Source organism: Haliotis asinina, chromosome 5 (assembly GCF_037392515.1).
Source record: "Haliotis asinina isolate JCU_RB_2024 chromosome 5, JCU_Hal_asi_v2, whole genome shotgun sequence".
Lineage (NCBI taxonomy): Eukaryota > Metazoa > Mollusca > Gastropoda > Lepetellida > Haliotidae > Haliotis > Haliotis asinina.
In genome coordinates, this window is record NC_090284.1 from 77,571,237 (window position 1) to 77,591,900 (window position 20,664).

Here is a 20,664-nt window from a genome sequence, read left to right on the forward strand (position 1 = left end):
GGGCGATGACTGGCTGACCGCTCCACGTGCAAAGGCGACTGACCCCGAGCGGCAGCTTCTTATGATTTACACGGCATCCCGTTCAAGGTGGTGTTTATAGTGCTCTGCGAATGTATGAATGTATGGGAACAACAGACTCGTACACTTTGACCCAACATGACCTACTGTTCAGGGAGTGAAGATATGGTATTTCCTCAGTCAATAAAAATAATTAACATGGCTGAACTATGTGGAGCTATGTCTTGTTACATCTAAAGACTGCCCTGCCATCAATATGTGGAGCTATGTCTTGTGGCATCTAAAGACTGCCCTGCCATCAATATGTGGAGCTATGTCTTGTTACATCTATAGACTGCCCTGCCATCTATATGTGGAGCTATGTCTTGTTACATCTATAGACTGCCCTGCCATCTATATGTGGAGCTATGTCTTGTTACATCTATAGACTGCCCTGCCATCTATATGTGGAGCTATGTCTTGTTACATCTATAGACTGCCCTGCCATCTATATGTGGAGCTATGTCTTGTTACATCTAAAGACTGCCCTGCCATCTATATGTGGAGCTATGTCTTGTGGCATCTAAAGACTGCCCTGCCATCTATATGTGGAGCTATGTCTTGTTACATCTATAGACTGCCTTGCCATCTATATGTGGAGCTATGTCTTGTTACATCTATAGACTGCCCTGCCATCTATATGTGGAGCTATGTCTTGTTACATCTATAGACTGCCCTGTCATCTATATGTGGAGCTATGTCTTGTTACATCTAAAGACTACTGGTATGAGTGGAGAGATCACACAACAATTCTAATAACAGCTTCAATGCTGGCAAAACAGGTATCAAAGAGTATGGTTAAAAGTCTTACTTTACATACATACATACATACATACATACATACACACACAGACAGACAGACAGACACACACAGACAGACAGACAGACACACACACACACAAACATACATACATACAAACATACATATATAATTACACATATGTATGTATATCATACTATATACGCTATTCTCACTACATACACATAACACTACCGTCACCTACACCTTTCGGTGGAGCCATGTCTTGTTAAATCTAAAAAGACAGCCCCATCTTCTCTAGGTGGAGCCATGCCTTGCTACATCTATAGACTGTCCTGTCATCTACAGTCGGAGACATGTCTTGTTACATCTGTGTAACTTGCCCCACCATTTATAAGTAGAACCATGTCTTGCTACATCTACAGGCAGCCCTGTCAGTTACAAGTGGAACTATATCTTGTTACATCTATAGACTGCCCTGCCATCTTTAGGTGGAGCCATGTCTTGCTACATCTATAGACTGCACTGTCATCTAAAGCTGGGGCCATGTCTTGCTACATCAACAAGCTGCCCTGTCATCTATAGGTGGAGCCATGTCTTGTTACATCTAGAGGCTGCATTGCCATCTATAGGTGGAGCTATGTCTTGTTACGTCTAGAGGCTGCATTGCCATCTACAAGCGGAGTCATGTCTTGTTACATCTACAGGTTGCATTGCCATCTATAGGTGGAGCCATGTCTTGTTACATCTAGAGGCTGCATTGCCATCTACAAGCGGAGCCTTGTCTTGTTATATCTATAGGTTGCATTGCCATCTATAGGTAACCATGTCTTGCTACATCTATAGACTGCCCTGTCAGCTACAAATGGAGCTATGGTTTATTACATCTACAGGCTACCCCGCCATCTCTAGGTGGAGCCATGTCTTGCTACGTCTACGGACTGCCCTGCCATCTACAGGTGGGGCCATATCTTGTTACATCTACAGACTGCCCTTCCATTTATAGGCGGGGCCATGTCTTGCGACATCAGTAGGCTACCCCGTCATCTACAAATAGAGCCATGTCTTGTTAAATCTAAAAAGACAGCCCCATCTTCTCTAGGTGGAGCCATACCTTGTTACATCTATAGTCTGCCCTGTCATCTACAGACGGAGACATGTCTTGTTACATCTGTATAACCTGCCCCGCCATTTACAGGTAGAACCACATCTTGTTACATCTATACATGTTGCCCTGCCATCTTTAGATGAAGCTAAAAGCATGGATGAGGGTTTGTTTGTTCACTGGGTCGAACTGTCTGGCACGAATCTGTCTCCTAAGATAGTCCCACAAATGGTCAGTGGGTGAAAGATCCGGGGAACATGATACAAAATGCAGGACAGCAACGTTGTTGGCGTTGAGAAAGCCTTAAACACGTTGAGCTGAGTTACTTCGGGCTTTGTCTTGTTGAAAGGCGGTTCTTGGATTCTGTTATAGGAAGGGTAGAACAATAAACCTCTGTCCCATTACCTACGCTTCCAATCTTGAACGATACGTGCCCATCTCGCTCGTCGACGTTGATGTAGACGCACGGCTCAGTGCAACACCACTGTAGGTCTGTAGGCTCGGATACCATGCTGACGAAGTCTCCTTGACACCGTCTTCCGACTGATACTATGACCCACCGCTGTCGATGCAGATGACGTCATATTGAGGAATCGGTTGAGCACATGCAGCGTTCGCAAGTACCTGAAGTGGCACATGGTGGAGAAATACTCAAAACTAGAAGTGACACATGGTTGCAAATATTCAACACAAGAAGTGGCACATGGTGGAGAAATATTCAAACCTAGAAGTTTCACATGATGGAGAATTATTCAACCCTAGAAGTGGCACATGGAGATAAAATATTTAACTCTAGAAGTGGTACATGGTGGAAAAGTACTCAACCATAAAAATGACGACATAATTGGAAGTACTCAACCCTAGAAGTGGCACATAGTGGGGAAATACTCAATCCAAGAGGTGGCCAATGGCGGAGGAATAGTAAACCATAGAAGTGGCACAAGGTGGAGAAATAGCAAACCATAGAAGGGACCCATGGTGGAAATATACTCAACCCTAGACGTGGCACATGGTGGAGAAATACTCAACCCTAGAAGAGGCACATGGTGGAAATATACTCAACCCTAGAAGTGACGCATGGTGTAGAAATAGTCAACCCTAGAAGTGGCACATAGCGGAGAGGTATTCGAACGTAGAAGTGGCACATGGTGGAGAATTACTCAACCCTAGAAGTGACACATAGGTGGAGAGATATTCAACCCTAGAAATGACACATGGTGGAGATATATTCAACCCAAGAAGTGGCACATGGTGGAAATATACTCAACCCTAGAAGTGGCACATGGTGGAAATATACTTAACCCTAGAGGTGGCACATGGTGGAGAAATACTCAACCCTAGAAGAGGCACATGGTGGAAATATACTCAACCCTAGACGTGGCACATGGTGGAGAAATACTCAACCCTAGAAGAGGCACATGGTGGAAATATACTCAACCCTAGAAGTGGCACATGGTGGAAATATACTCAACCCTAGAAGTGACGCATGGTGTAGAAATAGTCAACCCTAGAAGAGGCACATAGTGGAGACGTATTCGAGCGTAGAAGTGGAACATGTGGAGAAATACTCAAGCCTAGAAGTGACACATAGGTGGAGAGATATTCAACCCTAGAAATGACACATGGTGGAGATATACTCACCCCAAGAAGTGACACATGGTGGAGAAATATTCGACCGTAGAAGTGGCACATGGTGGAGCAATATTCAACCCGAAAAGTGGCACATGGCGGAGAAATATTCGAACGTTAAAGTGGCACAAGGTGGAGGTATACTCAACTCTAGAAGTGACACATGATGGAGAAATATTCAATCGTAGAAGTGACACATGGTGAAGAAATATTCAACCCTAGAAGTGGCACATGGTGGAGAACCATTCAACCCTAGAAGTGGCACATGGTGGAAATATACTCAAAACTGGAAGTGTCACAAAGGGGAGAAATACTCAACCCAAGAAGTGGCACGCGGTGGAGAAACATTCGACCGTAGAAGTTACACATGGTGCAGAAATACTCAACCCTAGAAGTGACATATGGTGCGGAAATACTCAACCCTAGAAGTGACACATATTGGAGAAATATTCAACCCTAGATGTGGCACAAGGGGGAGAAATACTCAACCCAAGAAGTGAGACATGGTGGAGAAATATTCAACCCTAGAAGTGGCACATGGTTGAAAATACTCAACCCCAGAAGGGGCACATGGTTGGAATACTCAACCCAAGAAGCGGGATATGGTGGAGATATACTCAACCCCAGAAGTGACACATAGTGGAGAAACATTCAACCCTAGAAGTGGCACATGGTGGAGAAATACTCAACCCTACAAGTGGCACATGGTTGGAAATACCCAACCCTACAAGCGGCACATGGTGGAGAAATATTCAACCCAAGAAGTGGCACATGGTGGAAATATACTCAAAACTGGAAGTGGCACAAGGGGGGGGAGGGATTACTCAACCCAAGAAGTGGCACACGGTGGAGAAATATTCGACCGTAGAAGTGACACATAGGTGGAGAAATATTCAGCCCTAGAAGTGACACATGGTTGAAAATACTCAACCCTAGAAATGGCACGTGGTTGAAAATACCCAAGTCGTGCATGCCATCTTTCTCAGCTATGTGTAGAAATGCATAATTGTCTGGTCGAAAGCGATGTCTCGTAGGTATAGCGACTTCAAGCAACAGTTCTAAACTACATTTTGTGAAATATTGCACACTGATATTCTTCACTGATAAAAGGTACTGTTTACACTTGAAGTCATGTATTCTAAAATAGATTTGCAACTTTGAAAATATTATTGTCATGATTTCAGTACATTATAACAATCGGTGAAAATTGGCGAATTCTCTGACAAAATTACAGCAAAACACAGCTGCTCATATGCACGATATTTGCACATGCTTTTCATCACACACACACACACACACACACACACACACACACACACACAGACATTACTAAGTCGGCGTTTTACAACAAGCAAGATGTATTTTTGTCAAGTTTCAATGAGTTTGAATGAACTGTTGTCATTCAAAATATTGGGGGTGTTTGTTTTCTCACAGCGTGTTTTCCCGTGGATACTCGGATCTTGTATAATTCTGCCTGATACGGTCACAAATCAGCATTGTAGGGACATTTTAGCTTCATATTAATCGCTCACACGGACAAACATGGAGTATGATTTTTTTAAACATATATTTATCCGCATAAACGATTCTGATAGGAACCGTGACAATCTGTGTTAGAATTGGTCTCCAGCAACTCATGTTTGCTGTAAAACACAACATACGGGATCAAGTGGTCAGGCTGCCTGTAGTGGTCGATGACTGTTATTGTATGACAAGTGCGCAGCACGATTGTCCTGATGTCAGTCGTAAGATAGTGTGGTCCAGATTGTCAAGTGCGGCTCTTTACAACAAACAATCTTCAAATCAACTAACAAAACATCTGATAATCGTTACAAAAATGAAGGCTTTCATTTCTTGAATTATTGGACATAGCTGTTTCTTTCTGGCACTCATCCAAAAACAGGGTCACCATACTTTAGATAATGAACGTCACCAAAGGGTGAGCGATGAAAGCACAGAATGTTAAACAACTGGTTGTCAGAATAGTTAATAGTATAGTTAATCATGATGGACTATGTCAGTTAGTGTTACAGGAATCCCACAGTTTCAACAACGTCAATGAATGACGTCATGAAGCAAATGTACATCTGAATACACATGTGTGATGCTCATACACCATCAGTAATGGTGTGGTCAATGTCATGGAGCTTTCGGACCGCAAAAGAGCAGTGTTCTTATCGTCAGCTTGCGTTCAAATGGAGGAAACGAACGGATCGTCTTATGATGAATTCTGTGACAGTGACCGCGTTTCCTACAGGCCAGCAGTCCGACTGAAGGGCTTGCATGAGGGGTTGCGCATTATACCGGATTAAGTGGCAACATTTGTCCTCATCGATTCCTTGCTGTATTAACGCAAAGAAGCGACTGAAAATGATTTTTTAATGCTGGGTTCTAGCTCTCTGCCATGGTTTGAGCAGAAATGGTGGCACTTCGTGGGATTTTAGGGATAATAAAATGACACCGGTACCAATCGCATAGAATTGTGATGTACTTAGTGGGTAAATACCGACCCTGGCTGTTTGGAGAGAATATTGAAACATTTGTACACTCGGTGTTCAAGGCCGTTCTAGCAGGACGTTTAGACATTGAACTGAGTTTTTTCTTGAGGTAGCATTGTTAAACTTCTTGTTCATGCTGGTACATTGTGTTATGGAGCATTGAGCTCAGGATGACGTGTTGCAGGCAGTGTTCTCCCTTGATCCACATCACGGTGTTATCACAAAGTGCTCCATGGCTGCCGGTGATTTGTCACATGGCATGAAACACGGTGTTCCGGATGACGACACTGAGACTTCTACACATTACTCGTTGTTGAGATATTGTGTCCTATAGATGAGGATGCTGTGCTATTGTGTCCTACAGAAGATGGAACTGGGACATTGACATGAAGAGATTGTCGTCTTTGGGACAGAGCATTGAGAAATTGTGCTAAACAGGCTCTTCAGATTTACAACGCTGTCACCATTAACCATCTTTCTCTCTCTTTCCCTCTCTCTATCTCTGTCTCCTCTTCCTCTTTCCCCTCCCCCCCCCTCTCTCTCTCTCTTCCTCTCTGTCTCTCCAGGGTGGAGAAATACGCCAGTATGAGACTTCGTCAACCGGTAATATTTGGTTTACCCATCATAAACGTTGATCAACAGTTTATGGATAAATAAAATGAAAATTGGTTTCTACAAACATTTTGAAGATGGTTTTTCTCTGAGTTAATTTTCACAGCCACTTCTGGAAACATGGTATTGACTGCAGGATGACTCTTGAGACCCCAAACATCCTTGTTATAAACACACTAAACATGTAGTGTAGGTGTATCTCTATATAGGTTTATATATCCAGTTTCCAAATATCAGTGACGGTGGTTGTTCATGACGTAAGCATCTTTACACAAAGCCCTGACCACAGATGGTGAAGCATACCCAACAGACACGTGACAAGGGGCGGTGAACATCCGCCTCATTAGTTCACAATGTTCGTGTACATCGATTGTTTCCACATGAACTATGGAATATGCCCATCGAGTGGCAGTGTCTGTAAATGTCAGGAACAGCATCAAGTCGCGCAGCGTATCTTAGTATTTTCTATAGTGCAAAATCGGTGTGTTTAAATATATATATGAGGTGTAGAGAAATTGCATATAGAGATATGACAACTCTTTATGGTGTTAGAGGCGAATGTAAAAGTCCACTTTACATCCATGCCCATAAACGCTGTACAACATGTCTATCTCAAACTTCATTGGAGAGTCCACAGGTTGTTACTTCTTGAGCCAACAGTGGTTGGACACGTGTATTACAATTATGCAGGGGGTTATCAACGTTGCTGTGGTCATCAGACTGGACAGACTGTTGACATTCAGAAATTGAGGTCCTCTTTATCTAGACTTGTGCGCGTTCAGGAGAGAGCCACAACCTGATAGGCCTTTCCAGAGATTTCTGAAGCATTACCTTATAAAGACACCTGGAGTAACATTAGAGACACCTGAAGTAACATAAAAGAAAGATGGAATTGCATGTATAAAATGTTTAACGAATCACATCATAGTTTGAACTGTAAACGTACAGTGGTCTGTGAGCACAATTATGAAAATATTATGTCTGTGCACCTGGACACAGGAGAAATGAAAAGCAAATCATTCACGAATACGAATACGCCGTCAAAAGTCCATCTCTAAACTTGTATAATGCTACAAAAGTTCAAATTCGGATTCGAATCCCCAATGCCGAATCCGTTTCTAATGTCAGGCTGCTTGTGATGCTAATGGCCTATAATGCTGGATGACAAAACATTATACATAGAGAATACTTACATGCTGGTTCACATACTGTAATATCGCCTCGGGGAATACTCGGAATAGGTACAGGAAAACAACTATGACGGGACTTCATTTTTGAAAATCACTTCCACATCATGTTGATCGTCATGGATGAAGGGTACACCATCACAGACTACTGATTGGCAGGTACAGGTGCTCGTTAGGGTGCTTTGTAGATGGTCATGCGGTAGTGATGTGTGGTCCTGTGCGCAGAGCTCAAGTCACAGTCAGCTGAAGTCCAGCACCGTTGGGCGCGGTGAGTCGTTTGATGGGTGACCATGTGTGGCAGCTTGACTCATGAAAGTTTGTAGGACTTCAGTCCTGCTCCACACATGGGATAGCTCTCACCTTAGGCAAGTGAGTTTGATTAAAATTGCCTCCTTTCACCCAGCAATGAATGGGTACCCGAAGGGACAGGTCATGTGACTGTTGGCCTTCTTGCTGCTCATAGGCAGCTTGGGTATTCCGGGGTATTGTGATTGTTATTGCTATGAGCATGCCTGGTGTTTGGCGCTCTATAAATGGACACATTATTATTATTATTATTATCACTATCATTGAGGTCAAGAGCGTAGCTCTTCTAACGTGCAGATACACGTGTTCGTTTTCGTAGATAGTGAGGATGCACTGTCGTGTGCCCAGGTATGTATCCCTACCTTTCTGCTTAGGTGTACCGTGATGTACACATGACTGGGTAGCAGGCCTATAGATGCCAGGCAAGGAATACACTCGATCAACAGTTGCCATACAGACATGTAACCCCAGCTACTCACAATCACATCGCTTCACTGACTGTCAGATATTTGACAGCATACATCAGACCATCCAAATACCAACTGTCTGTCCAGAGCTAAACAAATAACTCAAGCGTTCTTATATCACAGCGAAGGATCAATAACCAATGTGTTTTCGTTTCGGTTGACGTGTTCAACATGAAACGTGTCAGACAATTCCAGTTTTTTCAAGGTACTCCTCTACTGCGATTCCACAACACATATTACCATTCTACGCTTTACGATTTGTCAGACATATTGCATTACCGGCACATGTTCTAGCATAGATGTATACTGGTTTGTTTTACACTCCCCACACGAAATGCACGAATCCCATGATCTTCACTACTAGTTGTCTCACTTACATTTTGGGGGAAGCCGAAGTGTTTTACTGAGAAAGTGTAATCCCAAATATGGCACATATGTCGCTGACAGTGATCACTTGCATATTTACATCGTCAGTCACCTTTGTATTCCCGCCGGCATCAGTCGGTCACCTCTGTATTCCAGCTAGCGCCAGACGGTCACCTTTGTATTCCCACAAGCATTAGTCGGTCACCTCTGCATTCCCAATGGCGCTTGTCGGTCAACCCTGTATTAACGCAAGCATTAGTCGGTCACCTCTGTATTAACGCTAGCGCTAGTCGGTCACCTCTATATTCTCACTAGCGCTAGTCGGTCACCTGTGTATTCCCACTAGCACTAGTCGGTCAACCCTGTATTAACGCAAGCATTAGTCGGTCACTTCTGTATTAACGCTAGCGCTAGTCGGTCACCTCTATATTCTCACTAGCGCTAGTCGGTCACCTGTATATTCCCACTAGCACTAGTCGGTCAACCCTGTATTCCCACAAGCATTAGTCGGTCTCCTCTGTATTCCCACTAGCGCTAGTCGGTCACCTCTGTAATTACCCATTTCGTGAAAACACCACCTTCAGCTCATTTTATGTACATCCCACCGTTGATTTGATGTTGATAATGATTCAAACTTTACTTGAAGGACAAACGTCACGATGCACGAAGTTTTGCTCAACTTGGTCAAGTGCTATTGTCCCAACAAACTGATGAAGGGATTAATCAGGAAACAAGATACTTGTACTGATGAGAACAGATAACTTTACAAATGTAAACATTCACGGCAAAATGTTTAAGAAATACGAAAAATCACTGGTGAGATCAATTATTTGAAAATTTGCGTTCGGGGCTTGAGTTCCCAAGAAGATCTAGAAATCAATATATGAGTAGACCTTTCAAAAATCATGAAGCGTATGATTTCAGCCTCTGGAGAGGTCATAGGCAAATGAATATACCCCAAATTTAGACGTATTTATCCAGGCGTAGGGGAAAGCGTGACCTGACTGCCTTTGGTGAGAATGCAATTTTGATGGTTTTTCAAGTTATTCTGCAAGCGGTTGTTTTGATCCGTTTTCCTATATACTGCTAGTGTTTTTCATTATGCATACTTGATCTGCTTTTCATGCAAAGTCATCATCTGTTTTCCGATTTTCAAAGTTTTAAGACGAATGGACTAGCGTTTCCTAAAATACAGAAATGAGTAATGTTTAAGTTGCCAAGGTTATTTGGCTGAGGAAATATACCACAAACAAAACCGACATGTTAGAATATGCATTGAAGCAACTGAAGCTGAATGTGAGTGACATGGTTTGATTTAGACTATGAAACACAACAGTGTAGTACATGTGGAAGACATATAGGTCCCATGCAGCTTGTGGCAAATGGGCACTAGGAGCTGTGAATAGGTTTTGAACGGCTTAGTGACAACACATTCGTCATCTACCCCTGTATTTTCCTCGGTCGTCCAGAGAGAGGTCTGTCCTGTACAATAACAGTAGTTTAAAACCTGTTCCTCAGTCTGTTAATGGCAGAGGGAAACACCTGAAAACGGCAAGCAACACGTCTTGTGGATTTAGCATCCTGTTACCATGCAGTGTCCCTCCTTCTGTAGTGGGCGTTTTCCGGTCTGCGCTGTGGCATGGTGAAGAAGTTGTGAAGCCTCAATACTGCTTGTAACTTCTTTTCAAGGAAACGTTGTCACGAGCTACATGGAAAGTCTGTTTTCCACATGCACTGTGCTGTTATGCTTGCGAGTGGGTGTTGGACTACAACCAAGTGCTGGTGTGTTTCAGTTCTGTTTTTCATCGTTTTGGTCAATGTTTCATTTCATTCAAACGCAGCGAATATTGAATCAGTTGCTTCAGTGCCAGTTCTCAAACGTAACCTTTATCTTAGAGTCTTAATGAAGTCACCACGTGTTGGTATATACTATCACATTTTAGGGTGTTCCCTAACTTTTTGTTTTCAGTATATTTTTGGTTGTGTTCAGTTTGCTGTCTGTTTCTGTTTCAGTCACTTTTAGCCTCAAGTGTGATGTGAGTTTTGTGAAAACAGTTACATTAGATCCTGCTCTCACAATCTTACGAATGTCATAATACTATTAGACATCTTTACCAAAACCCAACTGAACAACATTGTAGAAATATGTCCATTTGTAGATGCCAACCTTGTAAAGTTCAGAACAGTTGAAAAAGTCAATGCAACCTTTCAGTAAAGACCTCTGTGGTGTCTTGAAGAGTAAGGCTTCACTGAGGACGAGGAGTTCTGCTAGTTGCAACTAACGTCTTTATCGAAGTTTCACTGTCCGGGGAATATGGACACCAAACGCTTGAGCTGCAAGGATATTTCTCAGTATGCAGGCAACGTTGACCGTTTAGAGCAGTCTGCCACTCTGAATTCAGCAATCTAAATATAACGTGATCAGTCCACACAGAGATCCTCTTGGCACCTGATGTGCCCTGTGGGAGTGGCAAATTCTGATGGCAGTGCAGGACGTACTCACAACGGCACCTATGATCAGCACCGACTAAGTCCTGCATTACTATTTAGCCCTTCAAGGTTTAATGCATCATGACAAACATTCGAGACTGATTAATATCTAGAGTTTTAATTTCAGAACGATTATGTATCTGCACATCTAATACATGGACTGCCTCTCGCTATAAGTATAACTGCATAGTATGTACAACCAGCCAAGACTTAACGTCTAATGCAAGTTATCACTTTGCAGAACATGCTCTTGAGCTATTCTTATGAGACTGGTCAAGTGTACAAGCAAAGGAAATGCATAAACTGATAAAATAATCTGCCACTGCTTTCATCAATGAAGGAACCTTAAATGAACCTCTCCTATATTCCTCGAAGGTCAATGAAGGAACAAAAGACTTAGCAGTGTATGATTGTGTTGCTGTCAATAAGAATCAGAACATGCCACACGGGAGGTGATATTGTTAAACAGCACACGAGATACATTGGTAATACCGATCAACTGGTCAGACTCATGAGAGTGGTGCTTCACTACGCGTCTAAACGCCAGTGCAGGTAGTGGATACCGCATCTCGCAATATACCACTGGAGGTGTGGAGGACTTCCGTTGAGTACTGCTAGCTCCCTGAACTGAGTCCAGCTGGAGGACACTTTCTGATAATATATTCTGTAGACAATCGGAGTAGACTACGAGGGGGACATCTAATCATAGGAGATTAAGTGGTAACGTGTGTTGTCGTCAATTGCTCCGAGGTCTTACTCCAGACTGATGAGGTTAGAAGGCTCCGGGGCTGCATGACTTTATGACTCCGCAAAGGGGTGTGGTGTGGTGTGGTGTGGTGTGGTGTGGTGTGGTGTGGTGTGGTGTGGTGTGTGTGTGTGTGTGTGTGTGCGTGCGTGTGTGCGTGTGTGTGTGCGTGTGTGTGGTCGGGGGTGGGTGGTGGTGGTGGGGAGTGGTGGTGCTGTGAGGTGCAATTTTACTGAGTGCAAGAGAATAAAGGCATCACAGGTGAATGCTCTGTAACAAATACTAAATGCATATCAATAAAACATTAACGAACGCCCATGTGTTAGTGATGTTCGTTTGCGCATCTTTACAAGCTGGTCAAGGTATCTAAACAATGACATTGTAGGAACGGTAATCGTATTGTAGCTAGTTTGTTCCTACTTGAGACGTTGACAGTTGCACTTTCTGGAATGACCTGCCGTTAACTTGCATATCCTTCCTGCTGCAGCCTTCCTGGTAACCGAGGACACGACCTATCCAGACAGGATAAAGATATAACAGTGATTCTTCAGATCAGGGATCGTTAAGGATAATCGCGTTTGTGACCATTTACTCGCCAATTTAGCATCTGCGGATGAGGGGCAGCTGAGATTCCGCGTCAGCTGTGAATGATGTCCCTTGACTAGCTTCAGATGCACAACATGAACACCCCCTCCGGCCCCGTCTAGAATGGTCGCGTAATGACATGTCAGTAAGGGACACTTTGATGAATTTCACTATTAACCTTTTGTTATGATAAGCCAACTTGCATTACTTAGTATTTATAGTTGCCGCTGGGTCATATATGGCCAGTGGCTAATGATGAAACGAGGAAAGCCTAGCGCATGCATTCATTGTGTGTGAGGTCGACTGCAGTATTTCTACAACAATCGCTCTACCCAGTGTCTGGCAGTCCAGTATATCAGAGAAGGGCCATTTATCGGTCTCGATGTTTACGACAAGATATGAATAGTCAAGGAAACAGGGCATGGCACTGCCCTTACACGAGTATGAGTTTCGGATAACATGCCCACACAAAGACACAAACGGCATGCTGAGGTCACCTGGTCCAAGACAAATATCTACTGTAACTGGGCAACATTGCGTAACCGCAGCACTGTAATGACATAACGATCCATTGCAAAATAATATCAATATGTTCAGAAAAGGACATTTTACTAAACAGTGACTATTATAAATGATTAAAATAAAATATTTTTATCTTTATTATCGCAAAGTGAGTCATAATTTAATATTACATGCACAATTTTTCCAATGTGTGAATAACCACAACGAATGTTCCTGTCGAACTAACCATTTAGTAGGGAAATCTACATGCCCTTGTAACTCTCCAATAACAATTCTCAAACTGTTGTGTTGTATTGATATCATATCCCCATACTGTGTCATATGACATATAAACCTGTAAGGATTTCATGAAAACTTATCACATTCTAGGGAAATAATGTCGTCCCGCCAGACAGGAAGATTACTCAAGGAAACCAATAGCTAACATAAGCATTAGTCTCTCGTACACACCTTGAAGCAAATATCACCAAGAAAGTCAACCGAAGTCTAGAAAGTCGAGATTTCCACAGCTTCAGGGTGTCTCAGGGCTCCTTTTCATTTCATTTTAGTTTCATTCACAATGAACCCTTTCTCAGTACAATATATTCATGTCAGAGACTAGTTGTTAGTCTGCATAAGTATATAAGTATATGACGACTCGTGATCACAGACAGAGGGCTGGCTTCCAAGAATACCGCTCTACTACTGACCGTTGACGGTTGATTGGTCTGTCAGGAGCTTGGTACAACACTGAACGCATCTGTACACCGAATGTCACATGTGTAAATTGATCACGAGGATATAAACTAACTCTCATTTGCCTCATATACTTGATATCATCATTATGCTTGAGATACACTGAGATCAACATTACCATTCCTCTTGCCGATTTCAAAGTGCAGGCTCATATTGCAAGTTCTGACGTAGTTGTGCATAATATTTAGTACCTAGTCCTGACCTTTGGCATCATCTATGACGTCACAGTGTGAGAGCGAGGTAGGACTAATACACTCAGTAGTTGCAGTTAAGCAGTTTCTTAGTGGTAATTCAGAGAGGGCAACAAGTTGTTTGACGGGGTTACTTCGTTCCAGACCTCGATGAAGCTGCATTGGAGACACCCTCATGTCAAACCAATCAGTTACACACACGATTGTCTGTGTAAGAGTCCCTGAACCACATTATTTTTCCTACTGCCAAGCCCTCTGCAATGCTAAAGGCTTAAATGAAGCAAGTCTAGATATCCTCGGGTTCAGAAATCTCTATCTAGTCTCCCCGGGGTTCCTTTTCAGTTTACATGCGTTAGTTGTTACTCTGAAAAAAAGCACGGGAACATTTGACACAAGTCAACATAGAGACAGTATCAGTCATCCTGTGTGTAGACTAATACCTAGTCTCTCCGTATACATACTGTGTATAATGTGTATGTAGAGTGACTAGGCACGCGATGACTGATACTGTTCCCTATGTTGACGTTTTTCGGATCATCACGTGACTTGCGCTAGTGAATAACAACTTCTCAGTTGCGTTCTCTCGACATTGTTGATTCTCTCCAACCTCCCTGCCTCTCACTCTCTCGTTCAAATAAAAAATAATAAGGCTCAAATTTATCAATACAAAATCCATGTGGCAATACCGTTGCCTTTGTATATAGTTTACAAGTCGAAATGGTTGTAATGAACAATGCAATGAAGAGATGCTCCGCACAGCTTTTGTTAATTAAACCTTGCAATCTCGTATTATAAGGCGTCGTTACAGATAAGGTTCGAAAGGTATGACTTGAATAGATTTGGACTGAACACACCATGCATAATCTGCGACATGATCGAGGTCAGGCATTTGTTACTTACGTTTACGAGGTCAAAGTCATCAGAATTCACATTATCAAAGTTGGTTTAATACACGCAAACCTATCAAATAAACAATTATTGACCGCATATCACATACCATTGCGCTGTCAACGTCCAGAAAAATCAGCAAACGTTTTGGAGGTCAGGCAGTTTCATTCAGAAGACATCAACGATATGGAATCGAGATGTCTCTAACAGCGCTTTAGATGTGTGTGACTTTCCGTTTGAAACACAAAGTTTGAAAGACAATGTATTACATACTGAATGTGATATCATCGACCAGTGCACCTAACGGTAGGCTGAAACCAGACATGTGGCGATTTGATATCACAGCGGGGAATGTTCTGTTCTGACACTTGAATTGACATACCGTTTGATCTTTACGTGTAACGCATTGAATCCAAATCAGAAGAGACAGGCGATCTCCTTAACTGTTGGACGGTGGCTACATTCCAAGTGAGTTGCATGTAATGCAATCACCCTTCTCGTTAGATATCGGCCAAGCCATTCCAAAAACCGATGGCTCGGCCACGGACCTGTATCTTCCAATCACACGTGTCCAAACATGAATTGATGGTGTCTACTCCAAATTCAATGAAATGTATCCCATGGCACGACACACTTAATATATCCCACAGCACGACAGGGCCACTTTATCCCATGGCACACTTAATATATACCACAGCACGACAGGGCCAATTTATCCCATAGCACACTTAATATATCCCGTAACATGACAAGGTCAATATATCCCACAGCACGACAGGGCCACTTTATCCCATGGCACACTTAATATATACCACAGCACGACAGGGCCACTTTATCCCATAGCACACTTAATATATCCCGTAACATGACAAGGTCAATATATCCCACAGCACGACAGGGCCACTTTATCCCATGGCACACTTAATATATACCACAGCACGACAGGGCCACTTTATCCCATGGCACACTTAATATATACCACAGCACGACAGGGCCACTTTATCTCATGGCACACTTAATATATACCACAACACGACAGGGCCACTTTATCCCATGGCACACTTAATATATACCACAGCACGACAGGGCCACTTTATCCCATGGCACACTTAATATATACCACAGCACGACAGGGCCACTTTATCCCATGGCACACTTAATATATCCCGTAACATGACAAGGTCAATATATCCCACAGCACCACAGGGCCACTTTATCCCATGGCACACTTAATATATTCTACAGCACGACAGGGCCACTTTATCCCATGGCACACTTAATATATACCACAGCACGACAGGGCCATTTTATCCCATAGCACACTTAATATATCCCGTAACATGACAAGGTCAATATATCCCACAGCACGACAGGGCCACTTTATCCCATGGCACACTTAATATATACCACAGCACAGGGATAAAGTGGCCCTGTCGTGCTGTGGGATATATTGACCTTGTCATGTTACGAGATATATTAAGTGTGCTATGGGATAAAGTGGCCCTGTCGTGCTGTGGTATATATTAAGTGTGCCATGGGATAAAGTGGCCCTGTCGTGCTGTGGGATATATTGACCTTGTCATGTTACGGGATATATTAAGTGTGCTATGGGATAAATTGGCCCTGTCGTGCTGTGGTATATATTAAGTGTGCCATGGGATAAAGTGGCCCTGTCGTGCTGTGGGATATATTAAGTGTGTCGTGCCATGGGATACATTTCATTGAATTTGGAGTAGACACCATCAATTCATGTTTGGACACGTGTGATTGGAAGATACAGGTCCGTGGCCGAGCCATCGGTTTTTGGAATGGCTTGGCCGATATCTAACGAGAAGGGTGATTGCATTACATGCAACTCACTTGGAATGTAGCCACCGTCCAACAGTTAAGGAGATCGCCTGTCTCTTCTGATTTGGATTCAATGCGTTACACGTAAAGATCAAACGGTATGTCAATTCAAGTGTCAGAACAGAACATTCCCATAGCACGACAGGGCCAATTATAGCGCGACAGGACCAATACATCCCATAGCACGATGCAACTAATATATCCCATAGCACGATATGGCCAGTATATCCCATCGCACGACACAGCAAACATGTCTCATATCATGGCATGGCCATTATATCTGGTAGTACGACACTGCCTGTATATCCCACAGCAGAACACAGTCAGTATAATGTATCCTATTGTACGGCATGACCAGTATATTCCAGAGCACGACATAGCCAGTATGATGCATCTCACACTGAAAAGTGGGCCCAGCAAATCGAGCATGCCCCCAAAATATGTTTTATCATGTCCCAGCTCTTTGGAAAGTTCCATGCTTTAGTGTGGCAAGTGCGCCCTGCCTAGAACCTGTGGGGCTGAAAACTCCGAGGGAGGCTGTACTGGGTGAAACTAGTGCATCATGGATTATCGTGGGGATAATAATAAACTCAAAGAACGATTTTGCAGAATGTAATATGTTGACGTATGTGAAACATGAGACTTTATGTACGCTATGAGGGGGAATATTCCGGTTTTCGTATGTAGTTATGGCAGCGTGTGTATATCTCATTACCGTACCTTGATAATACTTCACTGTAATATCTACACTGTTTTACAATGTTGATTTCCCAAGGAATCATCATACAGTGTTTCCTTGCAACGGTTAGACCTCCCATGTTTGTACCTGTATACAAGAGTTGTGTAATATACAGACAAGTTTTCTTCCAATGTGTAGGAACGCTAAATTTGCAAATGAAGTTAAACATATTTTATCCCATACTTTTCTCTACGAAGGACTACATATCTTTCCCAGCAACTAAAGACCTGTAACCTAGAATGAGCAGGTGCAATGGATACTGAGTTCCGTGGAGACTTCCTCACTTCAGACTACCGACAGCATCAGAGCAATGAAGTCTGATGATAACACTGCCATAACGATGTTATATGTTTAGCGGACATCCATGTTACAATGGATACCTACAGGTCGTTCGTCCTATTTAACTCACGGCCAGAACCACATGGCTGCATGGTCGATGATGGCATTAGCTGAAACCGACTTAAATATGTACTGATGTACCTTACGACAGTGTGTCAAGAACTGTGCAGGGTAGGTTTTCTTACAGGTAACGCCGTCCTTGAATTCATATAATGATGTAAGGCCAGCTATAGGCATCTCCGAAAAGAGGCGACCTCCAACACGACAGTGGTGAAAAATAACCATGATATACATCGTGTTTTGATTTCCTGTGCTTTTACAAAACACTGTAGCTATCCTGAGAATTTTGTAAGTTCTAGTAATTCTTGGTACCTGTCCGAAATTCCTTCTGCGCAATGGGAACTGACATTCTTTAAGATGTGTATTCACACACACAAAACGACGGTGTTCACCTGCCAAATGTAAGTGAAGAATGTGATATCATTCCTCTTGACATATATTGTTTTGGAGCGAGTTTAAATGTGCATGATGTGACTAGACAGGGTGCTGTCCCCGTTCAGCTGGGCGCTTGGGTAGCCAGGAGGATAAAATGGAGGTCGTCACGCCCAATACCCGGCTTCTTTTTCCGTAAGACTGTGTGAAGCCCATTTCTGGTGTACCCCGTTGTGACTTAATATTACGTAAAACTAAATTCAATGACTCAGTCTTGTACACTGGTCAGTCATACAATCGCTACATTCTTTGAAAACTAAACTCAGTGACTCAGTCTTGTACACTGGTCAGTCATACAATCGCTACATTCTTAGAAAAAAAGATACACTCAAAGGCCTTTTGCTTGTATGAGAAAAAAAATCTTTGTTAGTTTCTTAGAGAAAACTTTATTTTCGGAAACTAATGTTGCGAAATCAATCTGTTGGAGTTAATGGACAAGCTTCAACCCTCTTTTCAAGAACTAGCATACAGGAAAATTCTTTTGAAGCGTTCAGGGTCCCAACTTTCAAAACTGTGCATAAGCGCTCAGGAACCAGCGAATATGTCGGCGTTTGGGAACTGGATGTTCGATAGCGTTCAAGAACAACTGTGAGCTGTTTGCCTGCGCCCCATACAGACACGTGCATGCGCACTAGGTTTATGAAATAAAATCAGCTTGGAGACAATATCAATATTTTCAGATGCCATGGGAATAATATTGCTTGTTCTGATATAAAGTCTAAAGTAAACTTGTCCTCTAGGTGTATTTCCGTAATACCCGGAATATAGTCAAATATACCGGGAGCCAACTCGTCCATATTTTGTGTATTGCAATGTGTACACGTGTGTGCTGTTGGACATGCGAGTATCTGTAGGTGATGCTGACGCACCTCCCGGCTATACACGTGTGTGTGCTGTTGGACATGTTGGTGTCTGTAGGTGATGTTGTCACACCTCCCCACTGTACACGTGTGTGTGCTGTTGGACATGTATGTGATGTTGTCACACCTCCCCACTGTACACGTGTGTGTGCTGTTGGACATGTAGGTGATGTTGACTCACCTCCCCACTGTACACGTGTGTGTGCTGTTGAACGTGTAGGTGTCTGTAGGTGATGTTGTCACACCTCCCCACTGTGCACGTGTGTGTGTGCTGTTGGACATGTAGGTGATGTTGACTCACCTCCCCACTGTACACGTGTGTGTGTGCTGTTGGACATGTAGGTGATGCTGACTCACCTCCCACTGTACACGTGTGTGTGCTGTTGAACATGTAGGTGATGCTGACTCACCTCCCACTGTACACGTGTGTGTGCTGTTGGACATGTTGGTGTCTGTAGGTGATGTTGTCACACCTCCCCACTGTACGCGTGTATGTGTGCTGTTGGACATGTAGGTGATGTTGACTCACCTCCCACTGTACACGTGTGTGTGCTGTTGGACATGTAGGTGATGCTGACTCACCTCCCACTGTACACGTGTGTGTGTGCTGTTGAACGTGTAGGTGTCTGTAGCTGATGTTGTCACGCCTCCCCACTGTACACGTGTATGTGTGCTGTTGGACATGTAGGTGATGCTGACTCACCTCCCACTGTACACGTGTGTGTGCTGTTGGACATGTAGGTGATGCTGATTCACCTCCCCACTGTACACGTGTGTGTGCTGTTGGACATGTTGGTGTCTGTAGGTGATGTTGTCACACCTCCCCACTGTACGCGTGTATGTGTGCTGTTGGACATGTAGGTGATGCTGACTCACCTCCCAATGTACATGTGTGTGTGCTGTTGGACATGTTGGTGTCTGTAGGTGATGCTGACTCACCTCCCACTGTACACGTGTGTGTGCTGTTGGACATGTAGGTGATGTTGACTCACCTCCCCACTGTACACGTGTGTGTGCTGTTGGACATGTTGGTGTCTGTAGGTGATGTTGTCACACCTCCCCACTGTACACGTGTGTGTGCTGTTAGACATGTAGGTGATGTTGACTCACCTGCCCACTGTACACGTGTTTGTGCTGTTGAACGTGTAGGTGTCTGTAGGTGATGTTGTCACACCTCCCACTGTACACGTGTATGTGTGCTGTTGGACATGTAGGTGATGTTGACTCACTTCCCCACTGTACA